This window comes from Panicum hallii, chromosome 3, assembly GCF_002211085.1.
Source record: "Panicum hallii strain FIL2 chromosome 3, PHallii_v3.1, whole genome shotgun sequence".
Taxonomy (NCBI): domain Eukaryota; kingdom Viridiplantae; phylum Streptophyta; class Magnoliopsida; order Poales; family Poaceae; genus Panicum; species Panicum hallii.
The window spans coordinates 19,845,019-19,865,304 of record NC_038044.1 but is presented as its reverse complement, the minus strand read 5'-3'; positions in this window follow the sequence as shown (position 1 = coordinate 19,865,304).

The following is a 20,286-nucleotide window of genomic DNA, read 5'->3' as shown; positions in this document are numbered from 1 at the left end:
AATAATTTTTTATCTTTGATGGTCATGTGCTTGTGGCTCATTATTTTGTTTGGTTATAAGGACTTGTAGGGTTTCTAGAAGATTGCACATTCCATCCTTAATACCAAAAACTTGGCATCTCAGAGATGCTTAGGATACTGTCAATTATATCTCTATTATCCACGGGTATCTTGCCTACAAGAAAGAGGAGGGGAGGAAGAGGTGGTTCACCTACCTTCACCGCCACCGCTCCATGGAAGTTGAGCCATGGTGCCCACCTTTTCTGCCGCGCCATGGAACTTGATCGCCGATTGGTGAAGATGAGGTGGAGGTGGAGCTCGGCTACTGTACCACGCCACCTGCTCCGCCCTACTGCCGGGTGCACAGATCTGCGCACCTCTCGGCTCATCCAATGGTATAGTTCCACCGGGTCGCCCCCGCTCGCGTGGGTGCGCTGTCGCGCCACAGATCCGCTGCGTTAGTCATGGATCTGCTTGCATAGGCCCACATCCTACCGCGTCGGAGGTGTAGATGGTAGATGGGGATGCATAGGAGCGCAGAGAGGAGGGGGAGACCTAGAGAAGATGAGGGTGAGATGTCGCCCAATTGCTCGAGAGAGGAGAGAGTGAGTGGAGAAAGAAATGATGTCGGGAGGGGGCGAGAGGAAAAGGGATAAAGAAAGACTTAATTAGGCACTGACCTATTGTGTCACCTGTCAGAAGAGGTATTCGAGATTATTGTGTCACCTGTCAGAAGAGGTATTCGAGATTAGTTTTTCTAGTCTGTTGCATCAGTGATCACACGAAGGCAAACACTGTTGTTGGGGGGAGAGAGAGAAAAACTCGTCTTGGATGGATTTTTTGGCAATATGCTGTAGATGCTCTTATCATGGCATTTATAGTGGTTGTCTTATATGGTGCCTTAGGCATTTCTATGTAGGATTTAGGTTATATGGAGATGATATAAAGGATGTGAATAGATGTCATTGTCTTATGAAAGAACAACCACCTCAGTGGAATCAAGGTGTTGAGCAGTACTTCGATCAAAATTGGCTCAAAAATCAAGTGGTCCCGTGATAGAGGGGCGGATGGAATATTGAATCTACCTCAATATGGATTAGAGGTAACCAGCAAATCATTAACACTGTAGGATAAAATTGGTTTATCTTGTTTAGTTATTTCTTAGCCTAATTGACATGTGTTGTATTAAACAATTTATTTCTATGGACTAAATTATTTCTTATCACCTAGATTGCAAACCTTCACCTACTATTACCACTAAAAAGGTTAGTACCAACGCGATATTACAAACAATTCTCATAATTCATCTAGTATATACATATTCCAGATGATTTTTAAAGCCAACTATATAAAATAAACTCATGTGTAAAATACATTAGTAATAATATAATATTATATATGGTGTTTTGAAAAATTATTTGTTATACATCACAAATAATTTTTACTTAAAAATGTTCAAGATGTTTCTAGTCATTACATATGGTTTTGGGAAAATAGTTTGCGATATAGTTAGTGCAGATCATTTTGTATTTTTAAATGAAGTTGAGTACGGCAACAAGATTTGATTGTGATGTATATCACGTCCACCCTAATCTCCACTAGGTAAAGAGCCAAAGAGCCAAAGAGGAGGAAGGACACCCTAAACGATGAGTAGAATTCGTTGGCCATTACATCTCCAGGTGGTTAAAAAAAATGAGTACTAAGATTATTCGGCGTGGAAGTTTCATTTCAATTAATATGCCATATCAGCTCATATAGTGATTTGACATAGAATTTATGAGGCTAGAGATAGAAGTTCCAACACGTTGAGTTGAGAAATTTTGCGTTTCATCTTTACATGTTTCATGAACTCTCACGGATCATTTAGATACAATATTTAAATAATATAGTAGCCTATAAAATCGTGAGACTAAACTTTTTGTTGGGATATCTAGTTTCATTCATCAATTCAAACATCTAAAAATAACATGGCACTTTTGGAAATCATACCATAACTTTACATTGGGATTTGGGATTGATGTAAGAGCTCTCAAGTACCTAGAGGCTCGCTTTTGATGGACACCTTCCAAGTGTACTCCATGCTAAAGCTGCTTCCAACGGCCGACGACGTCGCTGGTCCACGGTAGAGAGAAAGCGTAAAAATTCTTACGCTGCATTTCATCGCTAGCTAGCGTCACAATTGCCGAAGAGCCAAGAGAGAAAGCGCAAAGATCGAGAAGCTCATGCGATAGCTTTTTCTATTTTATTGTTTCTCGCGTTCAGATAAGCCGACGATGCTGTCGGAGGCGCATTTAGAAGTATTAAATAAAGTCTAATTACAAAACTTTTTACACAGATGGGTGCTAATTCGCGAGACAAATTTAATGAGCCTAATTAATTCATAATTTGCCACAGTGATGCTACAGTAATCATCCGCTAATCATGGAATAATATACCTCATTAGATTCGTCTCGCGAATTAGCTCTGGGGTTCTGCAATTAGTTTTGTAATTAGACTTTATTTAATACTTCTAAATAATAAGATTCTTTTTTATGTGACCTCTCTAAACTTTAGACCCCTGAAAATAAACACATCTAAGGTTGATGTTGTTGATGCAATATCAGAGGCAAGGACCAGCAGTCTAGCACTAGCTCGAGGTTGTGTACATGACCGGAGTTTTTGTTTCTTTCAACGCGGTTTTTTGGCAAAGGAACGCTGAGCGTTTACTATCCAGACCGTTCATCTGGTGCCTGTCACATCAGCTGCCTTTGCAGTATTGTTTCTTTAACATGTGAATACTTATACATATACCGTATGTATACATGATTCAATACAACCACGAACCATCTCTCTCCTCCATTCTCTCCTTCCCTCCATTCTCTCTCCTCTGTCAGAGCCATCACCGTCGCCACCCTCGGCTCGCTGGCACTCCTCTCCTCCTCGCCACCGCCGCCGCCAACTCTCTGCTCGCCGGCGCTATCCTCTCCTCCCTCCCCGTACTCACCCCGCCCCCATCCTTCTTCCCTGTCTCCGGTGGCTCAGCGCCGCCAGATCTGAGTTGCATGAGTAATGTCACCTTCTGTCATTATTGTTCGGTACCTCATTTGATTTTTATATGTGCTTTCGCAGAATGTCTACTGATAGTATATGCATCGGTTGCAATAGTTTTTTATGTGATGATCAATATATTGACAACGTGTGCATCTCTTTCCAATCTTTTTTTTCTTCTGTTCATGTCCTATGTTGCAGCTAGCTTGTTTTGTCTCCATGTTTTACCTATCTATGCATATGAAATCATAATGCACGGCATCATATTTGATTGTACTGTTTATTCATTTTGACAGCAGGGCCCATAGGTAAATGAGGAGAGAATAGGCTAGATAGTTGTAATGCGAATATGTGATTGAACAAGTGTTTTTTCCCTCATTTACTTATGTCCTCTTCCTGCCATCAGTTGGAGCATACCCATATGCTAAAACATTAGACTGTTGTGATTAGCAGATAAATGAAATGTCAATTGGTGAGGTCCTCCTTTGTATTTCAAATTGCACACCCTACTGCACTATGTATCGGCCACCTGGCCTCCCTCTAGATAGTGTACTACTGTATGCCAATTCTCAGTTAACCGCCACATACCTCTATTGTATTTTATCTATTCAATTATCTCTGCTTTACTAACTGCAGTGTCCAAGGTTAGGGGGTGTGATGTATCCTGCAGTAAAGATTGACTATGCACTACCGGATTCAGGAGCCGAGTGTCTATGACACTCGGCAAATACCTGAAAACACTCGGCAAAAGATTTGCCGAGTGTAACACCCGGCAAAGGGCACTCGGTAGCGATTATTCCGGCAAAGACGTCTTTGCCGAGTGCCTTTTGTCGGGCACTCGGCAAAGGCTTTGCCGAGTGTCAGGGAAGGCACTCGGCAAAGAAAAGTAGCCATGACGGCGTTTGGGACCGTGACGGCTCTTTGCCGAGCGCCCTCTGGAAGGCACTCGGCAAAGACGGGCTCTTTGCCGAGTGCCTTTGACGTGGCACTCGGCAAAGTTCAGGTCACTTTGCCGAGTGCCCGTGACGTGGCACTCGGCAAAGTTCTGGTCACTTTGCCGAGTGCTTTCTTTATACACTCGGCAAAGAGTTTTTTTTAAGGATTTTAATTTGTTTTTTCCCCACCATTTTACACAGGCACATATTCACACATGCATATTATATATTCACACAGGCATATTATTTGAAATTTTACATACAAATCCAAATTCACGCAAGTCTTATCGTCACAACCAAATTTAACAAAGTCTCGTCATCACACAAGTAAAATCACATACACAAGTTCACCATATAAGTGTTAACAACGATAAAGGTTCATTTGAAGTTCACCACACATGTTCACCACACAAGCTCCAATGTCACATATGAAGACTTCGAGATGGCTGATTTGGAGTTGCCTGATTTGGAGATGGCATAGCATGCGGATTATTTGACGCCGCCGATTGTCTCTACACAGAGAAGAAGAGATTGCATGTGAGACAAGATAAATGACGATCATACATAAATATAGCCAGACTATTAGAAACCTAACCAATAAAGCTGACAAAGAAGATGGATTACTTTTAACTAATAAAACTGAAATGCAAATAACAGCAGATAAGCACACATATACATGGACACACTTATAGAAACATACATGCGTGAGAACACTACAGGCACACACATAGTGAGAATAAAATAAAACAAACATCACTGGAGTAGTATCTCAAATAGTAGTTCTGAACTAAAACCATGCATTTGATGTTGTACCAGTAAATACTTCACATGACATACACTGAGATACTGATGCACTGCTACTTAAGCATTCTAAATGAAACATGAAACAATAATTCAACAAGGCAATTGCCCAAAACAAAGGTCTCTAGTTGCAGGTTCCAACAATACTAGGAGAGCTAAGAGGTCTGCCACTGCCAATACAGGTGGTCATAAATCCAAGGAAAACTCTAGAATTCATAGATTCTCCCAATGTTCTGAATGAAGCGGGAAAGATGCTACACTTATAGGAGTAGAGTACGGATCAGGCGGTGGAGGTTGCGCGAACAGAGAAGCTGGCGGAGGTACACCCGTTGCAGCGCTAAGACTCTGCATGTAAGTAAGTACATCACTCATCATTTGCTCCAACTCCTGTCGGTTCCTCGTCTCTTCTTCCAGCCGGCCCTGCACAGTTTTCACCCCAATGTTACAATAATGCAAACAAAACGTATGTAATAATCAACGAACGACGGACAAAGAAGCTCCAGGCTGCACAATCTTCCAACCCCTGCACAAGTGATTAAGAAAAATCATTACTTTCTATTCCAGATTTGAACATATAACATGTAGAAGCGGTGAAAATATTTAAAGTTACCTGTTCTTATCGGGAGTAATCAGCGGGCGCCTGTCACGAGGTATCGGTCGGTGAGGGAGACTCGAGGGACCTCGCAAGTAGACTCTCGACGCACCAGAGGCTGCGAAACCAGAGCCCGTGGTGTCGGTGTTTAACCGGCTGCCCACCGTGGGATATACCCAAGGTGGTAAGTTTTGGGTGAGGGGACGCCGAGATCAGGAACTCGAAGGTGCAAGGAACACAAGACTTAGACAGGTTCGGGCCGCACGGAGCGTAACACCCTACGTCCTGTATGCCTTGTATCGCCTTCTGTATAGAATGACCTAATGATCTTCTGTTTCGAGGGGGTCCCTGACCTCCCTTATATATCCGAGAGGCCAGGGTTACAAAGATGCTAACCGACCTTTGCCGAGGGATCCAACCAGAACATGTCTCGGATAGATCCTCTCCGCGTTGGTTAGCTCTATCTCCTATTTAAACGGGATAAATAAAAGATAAACAAAATGAATAAGAGATAAGACGAACTTAATCTCTTAAACCTCCGTAGACTACGCTACATGCCCAGCCCGGTAGCCCCGGGTCTGACAAGCCCCCGAGCTCTTCGTAGCTGAGTACTGCAGGCTTATCGAGTACTTTCAAAGCAGTCTTCGACTTCTTCTGAAGCTTCATCTTGAAACCCTGCTTCGAGTACTTCCTTGGCCGCATCGAAGCTATGAGGTGCTCATGCCCCGAATTTTAGTTCTGTTATGGTGTGCGATTGAAAAATCGCACTCCATATGGAGTAGCCCCCGAGCCTCAGGTTGAATCGGAGAACCAGGCTGAGGGTCCCATTAATTTGTAATCCTCCTTATCCTTCAAAGAAACTTGAAAAATAAGTAGTCGATGCCACGTACCCCGCAGCCCCCGAGCCTTGAATCCAAATCCCACGAAATTGGAGATAAGGGTCCAAAAAATCGTGGCATACAGGCTAAACAATGACACTGTAAGGGGAGACCAAAGTGATGGTACAAATGATGCAATTAGACCAAAGATTCAAAAACCTCCTTCTTTCGGGCTAATTGGCCCTGAAAAAATGATTAATCAAATATTCAATCTAATCAGACCACCAAGTGACCTCTCACCTTCGGAATATTCCACAAAACGACTCTTAGTCTTCTGAACAGTAACTTTTCCCCATCCCGCAGGTTACTTAACCCCGCGGCCATAGGAGGGAAAATTGTGCTTTCAGTCCGCATTCCGCCAAAAATCACCAAAACCCCAATCTGAGCCGAACGCCGCCGCCACTGCCCAAGGAGATCCTCCTACTCCAACTTCCCCGCCCCTCTCCCTGCAGCCCCCGAGCATCTCGTGGCGTAGCGCATTGGAGATGGCGCCTAAGAAGTCGGAGATCGAGGGGAAGAAGAAAGCGGCAGAACCATCAACCGAGGAATGGTCACACAGTAAGTGCTCCCTTAACAATCTGAACAAACTGGTTTCCGAAGGGTTGCTCCAAGAGAAAAACCTTGTTAACTGGCGCCCCTCTTTCCGTGAACCTTTCCCCATGGAGAATGTCGACGAAATCGTCACATTCTTCCATTTTGCCGAACGGGGATTGGCCCTCCCCACTTGTTCTTTCTTCCGCGGCCTTCTTTACTACTACGGGCTTGAGCTCCATCACCTCAACCCGAATTCCATCTGCCACATCTCCATTTTCATCCACTTTTGTGAAGCATTTCTCGGAATTGAACCCCACTGGGATCTATTCCGCTTCCTCTTCCGCGTGAAACCCCAGCCAACCACGAAAAAACTCGCCGTGGTAGGGGGCGCCGGCATCCAACTGCGACAGCAGGCCGGCGAGAAATACCTTGCATATAGATTCCCCTCCAACCTTCCTGAGTGGAAAAACCTCTGGTTTTACATCGAGAACCATGCTCCCCCCTGCCGACGAAGTCGAGCAAACCGCCCGTGGTGAGGGGGGAGTGGAACCTTGAACCCTCCGGCATGGAAATGATTCAAGTCAAGGAGCTGCTGGAGGCCATCGATGCACTGAAGAAGGAGGGGGTGACCGGCGCCTCCGTCATGTTCTCCTTTTACAAGCGCCGCGTCCAACCCATCCAGCAGCGCTGTAATCTGGGCTTCGAGTACACCGGCCCCGCTGACCCTTCTCGTGTGTGCATAGAAGAGGTACCTGACGAAGTCGCGCTCCAGCGAGTTCAGCGGGTGCTGCTGGACGTGAGCGCCTAGCCATACGTGCCCACTCTGTTCTCCGCGCAAAATCCGCCCCCGCCGGTGAGTGTTCGACTTCTTTTACTGAAGAAATCTGTTACTACGCCGATGGTGTACTGAAAAACTTTTCTGCAGGGGCACTCGGAGTTGTACTGCAGCTACCCGCCGCAGCCGGACCTCCCCCGAGCGTATCACCTCCTCCCCTCGGCGGCCGCAGTCGCCAAGAAGGCTCGCCTTGCTGCGGCTCAAAGCCGCAACGAGTCTGCCGAATGCGCGAGCCCGCGGGCGGGGGAAGAAGCCGGAGAAGGACCGCGCCCGGCCGCCGCCGTTGCCACCGAGACAACTCGCCCTGCTACGGTTCGAGGCAGCGGCGAGTCCTCCGAGTGCGTGGACTCGCCGGCGAGTGAAGGAACCGAGGGGGGAGCGCGCCGGGAGAGCTCGTCCGACCAGAGCTTGGAGTTGGCCGGCGCTTTGCCACCGGTGCCGAAGGGCCAGCGGCAGATGCGCAAACGCAAGGCCGAAGAAGTCGAGTCCTCCAGGTACGGAGTTGCTGTTTTGGCCAGTTACCAAGTTCTAATGATGCCGAACACTAAAAGCACCCCCTTGCAGTCTTCCTGCTCCACCACCCGGATCTGAACCCGAAAGGGTGGGGACAGGCCCCTCCGACGTCGCGGCGGTGACAATTGCCGTGGCGGAAACCCCTCCATCGGCCGGCCAAGCCTCGCCATCAGCGACGAGCGTTCCTCGGCGGGCCTGGCGGGTGAAGAAGGCTGCCAAGAAGAAGTCGACACTGTAAGTTTTGCTTCAATCGCTTGAAAAGCTTGACCGCGCCTGCGTGGATAACCATGTTGTCGATGTCGCCAGGGCTGCAAGTGCAGTGCAACTCCAGCTGGAACCGGGCAGGGCTGCGGCGCCTGCCTCAGCTGCAGCAGCCCCCGAGCCCTCGGCGCCTGGGGGGCCTGTACCCGCAGAGGTGGCCCCCAAAGCAGATGCGGGGCTCCCCGACTTGCCGCCTCCCGAGTCCCGACAAGAAGGAGCCGGACCCGGTGGCGATGAACAAGTCGTGGCCCCGGAAGCGGATGCGGGGCTCCCCAACTTGCCGCCTCCTGGGTCCTGGCAAGAGGGAGCCGGGCCCAGTGGCGAGGAACAGGTCGTGGCCCCTGGTGCCGCTCCTACCAGTGGTACAAGTACGCGCTTACCCGCCCGCGGCTTGATGCCAGGGTCCGGGGACAATGTGGTGACTACTTCGTATGCTTGCAGGTGTCCAGCCGCCGCCGTCCGGGGATGCCGCCGGGCCCTCGGAGAGTCCCCGTGAGGTGCTGAGGACCGGGCCAGGGTACCAGAACATCATCACCACCGACCTGGTGGATGATCTTCTACTAACGGCCGAGAACCTGAAGACCTTCAAGAGCACCTTCAAGGAGTTATACGACTTCTCCATGGTAGTACTCGCGTAAAGTTCCAGGTGTGTGCATTGGTGAGTTGTTTAGTACTCATTCTCCTCCTTTGGCGCAGTCTGATGATACCCTGAGTAGCAATCAAGAAAACAAAGAAGGACACACCCAGCCGTCGAATCGACGACTTGGTCAATGCGCGGCAGCCCAAAATGATCTTTTGGGCAATGCTTGTTGAGATCGGTGTAGTCGACACACATTCTCCATTCATTGTTCTTTTTCTTTACAAGCACGGGATTCGCTACCCACTCTGGATGAATTACTTCTTTAATGAATCCAGCCGCGAGGAGTTTAGCGATCTCTCGTTTAATGGCCTCACGCTTGTCGTGAGCAAACCTCCGGAGGCGTTGCTTTTTGGGCATGGCCTTCGGGTCTACATTCAAAGCATGCTCGATCAACTCCCTGGGCACCCCTGGCATGTCCGCAGGTTTCCATGCGAATATGTCTCGGTTAGCCCGAAGAAAGCTGACGAGCGCGAGTTCCTATTTGTCGCCTAAGCCCGCGCCAATGACGGCGGTCTTAGATGAATCTCCCTCCTGGAGCTGGATCGACTTGAGGGCCACGCCATCAGTCGACTGGATGCTCGACTTGCTGGCCTTCTTGGAGGGAATTTCCAGCCCAGACTGGGAAAGCTGCTGCGCGGCCGCGAGTACTTCTCCCGAAGCATCTGGCACACGAGTAGTCGAAGCATATTGGATCGCCTCCTGGTTGCAGTCGTATGACTTCTTCAAGTCGCCACGGAGGGTGAGCACTCCACCGAGCCCTGGCATCTTAAGAAGCAGATAAACATAGTGCGGCACTGCCATGAACTTAGCTAGTGCCGGACGACCCAATATTGCATGGTAAGAGGAATCAAAAGTAGCCACCTCAAACTTGATGAACTCGGTACGATAGTTCTCCCGCGTGCCAAAGGTGACTGGGAGGACCACCGTGCCAAGCGGATGTGCCGCATTACCTGGGACGATCCCGTAAAAGGGAGACTTGCTGGGCACCAGCATATCCTTGAAATCCAGGCCCATCTTCTTCAGAGTACTGACGAAGATGAGATTGAGCCCGCTTCCGCCATCGATGAGGACCTTGGTAAGCTTGACCTCTGCCACCACAGGATCCAGGACCAATGGGAACTTACCGGGCTCCGAGAAGCTCGTCCACTGATCGTCGCGAGAGAACGAGATGGGGACCTCCGACCAATGGAGCGGCCGTGGTACCGCCGGCTCGACGGACAAGATCTCCCGAAGAAGCAGCTTCTGGTCCCTCCTGGAACCGAAATCCTCATCATCGCCGAAGATAACGTTGACGACCTTCGAGGCATCCTGAAACTTCGGATTACGCCCCTGGTCATCGTGATCGTCATCCTCGGGTTCTTTGTCAGCAGGCTTCTTATTCTTCTTTCCACCACCGGTGTTGCTGAACGTCCTCCGAAGGTGGTAGCAGTCAATGGCGGCATGGCTGGCGCCCGGATGCCATGGGCACTTCTTCTGCAGGAGTTTCTCGAATTCCTCCTGCGTCGTCGACTTCTTGCCCCGCGAAGGACGATCGATAGCCGCGATGACATCATCTGGCTTTCGTTTCCGGGGTGGCCCGGAAAAGTCCCGCTGGCCTTTGTCGCTGCGGTTGTCGTTTGGGCGCCGCAGATTGCTATCATGGCGCCGCGGGAACCGCTCCCGCATCTTCTCCTCCTGCTCGGACCAATCGTGCATCATATCACGAAGGCCCGCAACGGTCTTTGGCCTGTTCCGCCCGAAATCTCTGTATATGCTCGGGTCGGTGATGCCATTGTAAAAGCAGTCGATGATGTCCTCCTCCGAGATGTTCGCGATGGCGGCGCGGACGTCGAAGAAGCGACGCGTGTAGGACCGTAGAAGCTCGTTACGTTCCTGCTTGCACTGGGCAAGATCGTGTCGAGTACCTGCACGGGTAATTGCTCCCTGGAAATTATCGATGAAGACCTTCTTAAGTCGTTCCCAGGAGTCGATTGTGTTGCTGCCGAGGCTCTCCAGCCAAGTGAGCGGCGCAGAGTCCAAAGCCATCGGGAAGTAGACGACTTTGGTGATATTTGAGCCCCCCGCGACGTCAATGGCCGTGGAGTAGCAACGAAGCCACTGCTGGGGAGCCTGCTTGCCGTCGTACTTGGTGATGCCGATCGGCTTGAAGCCCTCCGGGTACTTGTAGCTGCTGAAACGAGCAGAAAAAGCAGGAAATCGATCGCTACAGTCAGTACCTTCATTCTCGACTTCTTCACGGGTCTTGCGCCTGGAAGAAATCACGGTGCGCGCATCGCGGCCTTCATTGATGTGTTGGCGCAGATCCTCCGGAGGGAGTCGATGATGGGCTTGTCGTGGCTGACCCCCTTGCGGTGGCTGCTGCCTCCCGCCAGGGGTCTGGCTCCCGCAAGCGTTGTCGTTGCTGGGTTGACGTCGAGGACGGCCGCCAGCCGTTCGGCTGTGGGTCTGACTTCGACTCTCGCCCACGCGCTCCTCCCTGATGGTAGGCGCTGGGTTGTGTTGATCCAACTGGATCCAAGCCCTCTGCGCGTACAAGAGTGCTTGACGTACCTCCGGGTCATGGCTGCGCTCGAGGATGGCCGTAACCCTAGCGATGTTGGCCACCGGAGTCCGAAACCCCCGTTCGCTGACGGCGGCGAACTCAGGATCAAGCTCGTGATGCATAGATCGCCTACGCTCGTTGGCCCTCCTCCGCCGGATTGTGCGGGCCCTGTTTCTGGCCCTCCGCGCTTCACGATCGACGTCGTTCTCGTCACCAACATTGGCCGTGATCTCATCCTCGGAGATCGCTTCAAAATTGTCGATGAGAAAATCCCCACCGTCCTCGCCTTCTTCGGCCATCAGCACCTGGCGGGAGGAAAGCTCATGAGAACCTTCGTCGACTAGTTCAGTCGTCCCCTCCGCCGCGGTGGCCAACGGCCTGCCTTCCTGAAAAGGCAAGGGCTCGAGGTGAGCCACGAGTCGACCCTCTGCCTCGAGTGGTTTGGGGAGCGTTACGCCCCTCCAGTGCACCACGTGCCCCCCCCGGCAAGGAGGTGACCACCAGATCACCGGTACCGGAACAACCCGAAGCCCCCCGACACGCGGTGGCTTCAAGTTTTCCGATCTGGAGTAACAAGTCCAGGTCCTTCTCAAACATGGAGAGGGACCCAAAGGCGTCGGCCTCCTGAAGACCAGTGGCCGATTCGCACAAACCGAGCTGAGATCGGCTAAGCAAATCCCTAGGTTGGAACAAGTCCAAACCAGGGAGAGTTGCCGCAACACCAGAAGAAATCGAGGCTGAAGCGGACTCCACCTTGACCTGTGCTGCGGGAGCGTGGAGCGGCAAGTTGTCGAGGTCGTCGACAAACTTGTCGAGGTCGCTGCGGAAATCCGTAGCGGAGGTCTTTGGCTTCATGTCGACGAGGAATCGCCAGAAACTGCCCGCACCATCTGCGATGCAGACCCATGAACCAAAAACAAACGTCGTGCCCTGAGAGGGAACCGACCTGACGAATCTGAACGAAGCCATCGAGCTCGCCGGTGGATCTTCGACGCGCCCCCCTACCTGGCGCGCCAGCTGTCGGTGTTTAACCGGCTGCCCACCGTGGGATATACCTAAGGTGGTAAGTTTTGGGTGAGGGGACGCCGAGATCAGGAACTCGAAGGTGCAAGGAACACAAGATTTAGACAGGTTCAGGCCGCACGAAGCGTAACACCCTACGTCCTGTATGGCTTGTATCGCCTTCTGTATAGAATGACCTAATGATCTTCTGTTTCGAGGGGGTTCCTGACCTCCCTTATATATCCGAGAGGCCAGGGTTACAAAGATGCTAACCGACCTTTGCCGAGGGATCCAACCAGAACATGTCTCGGATAGATCCTCTCCGCGTTGGTTAGCTCTATCTCCTATTTAAACGGGATAAATAAAAGATAAACAAAATGAATAAGAGATAAGACGAACTTAATCTCTTAAACCTCCGTAGACTACGCTACATGCCCAGCCCGGTAGCCCCGGGTCTGACACGTGGAACCAGAGGCGGTGTGCTGCAAATCCTCCTCCTCCTCCTGCGACTCCTCGTCCCTCTCCTGCACCTCCTCATCCCTCTCCTGCACCTCATCCTGCGTAGGCAACTGTGCCTCCTCCTCCGTGTCGTCCTGCGAGGGCCCCTGTGAGCTCCCCCTCCCCCTCCTCCCCCTCCCCCTCCGTGACGACCCCTCTGCTACATCGGACGGTGCAGGGGCACTCCTCGCCCTAGAGTAAAGGGACCGTACGTTCCTCAAGTAACCACCGCCCACCATCTTTGTTCAATCACCTGAAATTAAGAAGAGTAAATCAATAAGTACAGATAAACATGCCATACTTAGAAAGAGATGCAAAATAAATAAAATATAATTATGTAATAATATAGTATTACATTGATTAAAAGTAATCTTCATCATCAGGATTAGCTGGATCATACGTCTCATCATCACTATCAACCATGTCATAGTCCGCATTATCCGAAGCATAACTATCGTCATTGACATTGCCTAAATGTAATGCTTCTAGCATTTGTAAGTATTTTGCATTTTGCACCTCATCCTCCTCCTCCTCCTCATCAATAACCATTTCAACTTCCGTTCCGATCACTTCGGTTAAGTCTATCTCAAATTGCCCTTCTAGCCCCTCTTCTTGAAAGAACTCTCCGTCATATGTGTTTGGGTCTAAGTTGTAATCCTCATCGATTGGGACATGTACTTTGCCATGCGGTGATACCTTGTGCACAACATACCAACCTTTAAGATGCTCCTTGGTTTGGCACGCATATGGGAGATAATAAACTTGTATGGCTTGTTGGGCCACAATATAGACATCGTCTCCTGGTAAGATGGAATCCTGTCGGACCTCCACTAGCCCAAGATTAGAATATGTCCGTCTCGTTACCTCTGGATCAAACCAATGGCATTTGAATATGACGGGATTGAGAGGTTTGGAACCATGAAAACTGAGTTCGTATATTTCTTCAATTCTTCCATAATACTCGACATTATCAAGGCCGAGAGTAAAAACTCCAGAATTTGTGGTCTTTCGATTGGGTCGACTTGCCTCATGGCTTCTCGTCCAAAAACGATATCCATTAACTTCATAACCAGAATATGATCTGACCCTATAGTCAAAGCCATCTGCAACCTGTCTCAACTCAGCACTCATCCTATGACCCTGCAAGTTCAAGCACGATAGATCGTTATTTTATTTGCACGTAACAACTACGATTGACAAATTAAGTACGAGCTACATTGGATGGTACCTGCTGTTTGAACCAAGCAATGAAAGTGGGCGATCCATTCCCCGCGCCCTGTCTAAGAAGGGTGTCACATTCCTGCTCGGTAGGATCCCTTGATTGACGCCAGAACTCACGAAGAAATCGCTTCATGTACGGCACCACCTCTTCAAGGTTGGTCAACACATATAGCATGATCTGACGCCATTCTTGAGGGCTCAATGTCTTATTGCTCGAACCACTTGCACTTCCGAGTTGCCCTTGCAACAGGCTGAGGTTCGATTCATTTTCGCTAGCATTGTAACGAGAGGGAGGATTATGCACGCTAGGGAGGTTGTCACCTACATGACAACAAGTACATGCATGACATATTAAAAGATGTAATTAAGCCATCCTAATGTACAAAACGACTAAAGCCACGATGTTCTGTTCTTACCATAGTATGTTGTTGTGAAGTTGGACACCTCTTCATGAATGTATGCCTCTGCAATGGAAGCCTCAATTTTGCTTTTATTTCCACATTTCTTTCGAAGCACCTTTAGACATCTCTCGATTGGATAGCACCAACGACCCTGCACGGGCCCCTCCATTTGTGCCTCATACGGGAGGTGCAAAATCATATGCTCCATCGGATTGAAAAAGCCGGGGGGAAGGATCTTCTCCAACTTACAAAGCAACACCGGTGCCATTCTTTCTAAGTCTGCAACCACGGTCCGAGATAACTCCTTGGCACAAAGCTGGCGGAAGAAATAGCTCAACTCTGCAAATACTAGCCAGACATGCTCAGGGAAATAGCCTCGAACCATCGCCGGAAGAAGCCGCTCAATCCATATGTGGTAGTCATGACTCTTCATCCCTAAGACTCGCATAGATGAAAAGTTGACCCCCCCTACTCAGATTAGCTGCATGCCCATCAGGGAACATCAACTTCTTAATCCACTCTAGTACTTCCCTCCTCTGGGGCTTGGTCAAGACGAAATCGGCCTTAGGCCTTCTCCATGTCTTTCCGCGACAAGGAGGCTTCATCTCTAGGTTCGGTCTATCACATAATATTGCCAGATCAACTCTAGCCTTAACATTGTCCTTTGTCTTGCCGGGAATATCCATGATTGTTGACCAAAGTGCCTCAGCGATATTCTTTTCGGTGTGCATGACATCAATGTTGTGTGGAAGGATCAGGTCATCATAGTAGGGGAGCCGAGTCAAGCCTGACTTATGAGTCCACATATGTTGTTCGCTATATCCCACAAAGCCACCTGCTGGATTGACCACGAGACCATCTATTTCCTGACGAATTGCGGCACTAGTCTTCATTGGAGGTGCAAGGCTTGTCACTACGACACCTTTCGTAAAGTTCTTGATGTCTCGTCTGAATGGATGGTCAAGAGGGAGGAATTGCTGATGTTTGTCGAAAGCAACATACTTGCCACCCTTCTGCAACCAAATGAACCTAAGACCTTCCTTGCATACAGGACATGGGAACTTCCCGTGAACACACCATGCGCATAATACCCCATATGCCAGCAAGTCATGCATGGAGTATTGGTACCAAACATGCATTATGAAGTTTTGCTTTGTAGCCCGATCGTATGTCCATACCCCGTCCTCCCAAGCATGGATCAAATCATCAATGAGAGGCTCCATGAACACACCCATATTATTCCCCGGGTGTCCAGGAATAATCAACGACAAGATTATGTTCTGCCGTTGAAAGCATACGCCCGGGGGAAGATTGAGGGGGATAACGAATACAGGCCAGCATGTGTATGTGGCAGCCGACATTCCATAAGGATTGAACCCATCTGTTGCCAGCGCAACACGTACATTGCGAGCATCTCTGGCTTTCTCATGATGAATGCTATCAAAGTGTTTCCATGCTTCACCATCGGATGCATGTACCATCTTGTCAGGATTGTATCATTTGCTATTTTTGTGCCAAGTCATTTGTTTCGCGTAGTCCTCAGTCATGTATAGCCTCTGGATCCTCAGTATGAACGGAAGGTATCGTAGGACTGTCACGGGAATGTTAAGAGCTGCCTCTTTGGACCATCACCATCACAGTCTACCTCCATGAACCTTGAGAATTTACACTTTGGACAGTACTTTGCTTCCGTGTATTCTTTCCTAAATAGGACGCACCCATTCCTACAAGCATGTATCTGCTCATATGGCATCTTAAGTGCACGAAGCAGTTTTCGTGCCTCATACATGCTCTTTGGCAGAATGTGACCCTTCGGAAGCAGGCTGCCAAAAACTGTCAATAAAGCATCAAAGGCGCCTCGACTCAGACTGTACTGCGACTTTAACGCCATTATGCGTCCAATGGCATCAAGCTGAGAAACCGTCGTATGTCCATGAAGGGGTTTATGTGACGTAGCAAGCATGTCGTAGAACGCCTTTGCGTTCGACTCTAGCTCCTCCTCCGTTTGTCCCTCGGTGAACCGTGCCTCCCCATAGTCATCCAACATGTCCGCTACACCGGCATTAGCATCATAATCCTCGACACGTGGTCTCACCACATCCTCTCTCATACGATTGGCTTCACCGTGGTAGATCCACCGGGTATAGTCTGCCGTAAATCCATTCTTGCAAAGATGTTCCCCCATATTCTTCTTATTTTGTCTTTTCCTGTTTGCACACTTGCTGCATGGGCAGAGAATCATATTCGCTCCTTTAGCAGCTTCGCCAAACGCCATTTCCAAGAAAGCATCGGTCTTCCTGATCCACTCACTAGTCATCCCAACCTGACTTGGGCGGCCAGTGTACATCCACGCACGGTCTTCCATCCTCTAACATATACATCGGAGATAGAGTAATATCAATTGCCCTACGTATATGCACGGGAGCGAGGAATATGGCATGTTATATCAACGCAGCAGAATGATCTATAACAACTCCTAAAGATACATGGTGTATTTTTTTTGAAGAAACGTGCATCAGCTGGTGGAACATGAACGGATGCAGTACCTGCGGCGGCCGGGGTGCGGCGGGGGTACAGCCGAGGGCGCGGGCCGGGGGCAGTACCTGCAATGAAAGCCTCAATTTCAAATTCAGAATTTCACCAAACAACACTGGTTTCATAACATGGATTCGTAGTCTATTTGAAAATGGAATTAGCTTTGCACAAGAAGCAAACTGAATGTAAGGAACACCTTCTCAATTCTTTTCAAGATACACTTGTCGTGTGTATATATAGCATGTGTCCATACAAATATGCAAGGGTCTGGGAAAAATCTCAAAACCCCCCAAAACAAAGAGTATGTATATAGATCTCTATTATTCACAGCTCTATATCTTCATCAGCACTTGCATGCATATGCATGGATATGATGCAGGATTGTTACCTCAAGTTATTAACATTGACAACCTGTATATTTCACCGTGTTCATCACCATATACCAGAGATGGATGATCGAGTCTACACATACAATGAAGCTAGCTAGGCCACGGGCTACCCCCAGCTGAGGATTAGAACCTTAATTTTATATATATAGTCCATCTTAACCAGCTTGCACACATCAACCCTTCCTGCATGCTTAATTATGTGTATGTTCAGTTCATCAATCGATTAATGGAAGCCCTTGCTTACTAAATCACCTGTCTCCCCGGCAACACGCACAGACGGTTACACGCACAAGTATATAGTATATACCTGCAGCGGCCGGCGCGGCGGAGGCCGGGGCGCGGCGGGGGGCCCGGCCGGGGGCACGGCGGCGGCGCAGGCCGGGGGAGCGGCGGCGCGGCGGGGCCGGGGGCGGGGGCGCGGGCGCGTCTGAATTGAAGAGCGCGTGTGGGTAACGGGCGGGGGCGCGGTGCGCGCGCTGGTATAAATTCCCTCTTTGCCGAGTGTCCCAGATCGGAGGCACTCGGCAAAGAGGCGGCTTTGCCGAGCGCCCAGAACAGGCACTCGACAAAGTGGCGGCTTTGCCGAGCGCCCCGAACAGGCACTCGACAAAGAGGCGGCTTTGCCGAGCGCCCCGAACAGGCACTCGGCAAATAATTTTAATTTTTTACACCTATTTGGCACCAAACTTTTTTGCTGTCATACTTATATTATATGCAACAGTATGTGCAATTTGTGCCCATTAATCGAAGTGTTTGCTATATTTCGTCAATTTATTTCATTTTATTGAATTTCTTGTAATTATTAAAATTTGAACTACAAGTCACACGAATAATGGAAAATAATGAATCAAAAAATGATATTCACGTTACTGAAGCATGCGTTGAGACATTATCGAGAAAAAAACCAGAAATTTTAAATTTGTTGTCCACAAAACATGACGACGAACTTACTGTTCAGTTGTTTTTAAAATGTATAAAATGCAAATATGGTCCGAAAATTATGAAACTTCTCGAGATGTAATGATATCACATGGGGAAGCTATGATAAAAATCTGACGAGGTTTCGTTAAAGTTACAACATACGATGCTTACAAATTAAAAGTTTTCCAAAGAGGTGTATGATTTTATATATAGACCGATTAGGTGTTAAGCATTGTAGATTGCAAACTTTCATGAAATCTTATGAAAATTTTATCACAATATCCTCACATAATAACATGACATCTCAAAAAGTTTCATAATTTTCCGACCAAATTTGCCTTTTATACAATTTAAATACGACTCGAACACAATTTAGTCGCCATATTTCGTGAATAGTAGTTTAAAAATTTCTAGTCCTTTTTTCGATAAGGCATCAAAGCATGCTCATTAACACAAATAACAATTTTTCATTCATTTTTTCCACTATTCGAATGACCACGCAGTTCAAATTTGAATTATTCAATAAATTCAATAAAATAAAATAAATTCACGAAATATAGCAGACACTTTGAGAAATGAAACTAAATTACATATGTTGTTGAGAAGAATGTAGGATGACAATAGAAAAAAATTTGGACAGAATAGAGAAAAAAATATGTACATTTTGCCGAGTGTCTTTGCCAGGCACTCGGCAAAACGTCTCTTTGCCGAGTGTCTTCGACCAGGCACTCGGCAAAGAATGACGCCGTTAATTGCGTGGCGCTCGTTTGCCGAGTGTTCTCCTTTGCCGAGTGCCCGACACTCGGCAAAGTATTCTTTGCCGAGTGTTTTTCTTTGCCGAGTGCCTGGCGCTCGGCAATGGATGCATTCATCGTGTGCTTTTCTTTGCCGAGTGCCCGATATTTAGCACTCGGCAAAACCTCGAACACTCGGCAAAGACCGCGTTTCCGGTAGTGATGTATACAAATTTGATATGCTGCTTGCACTAATGCAGAACTTCAAGAATGTAGTATATACAATATACTTTGGTGGTATACACATATGTTTTGGTACGCTGCCTGCACTTTGTGTAGGTGACCTGGGCCCTCCAAAATCCATTTCTATACGGTTTTGAAACTATACAAATATGTTTTCTTATGCTGCTTGCACTTGGCCCCTCCAAAATACTGTTCTATATGTTTTGAACTTACCACAGACATTGCACTTTTTTTTCGAACAGACATTGCACTTTTAACAAATTTGTAGCTACCATCCTTTTGGGAGTGCAAGAATCTAATTATATATAGCACAATGACGAAAGCAATGAAAGTGTAAATAGCCTTTGTACAACTTTATGTTTTCCCCAGTTCTAATCAATTTATTCATTATTTAATAGCTTGCAGATACTGAACACATGCATATTGACCAAAAAAATGCATACTTGGCAAATATTGTGTACTTGCACAACTAAAGCACCTTTAGAGTATATATGACATTACGGTACATTTCCATTTTGTCAGTACCTTTTGCCATTGTCATATAGATGCAGATCAGTGAAATAATTTTGGTGAATCATCCATTTTGCCATACAGCGACAGTTCCTTTTACCATCTATTTGTTTGTAGTCATTTGGACAATTTCTAATTATCAACTATTTTCTCTATATATGCCAATTTATGAGAATAGTACTTCTCATATTGTAGAACCTTGCTTGACTACTTGTCTTATTTTCTCAGATGTCTTACATTTCATGAGATATCAGAGATATTTAGATAATTCTGAG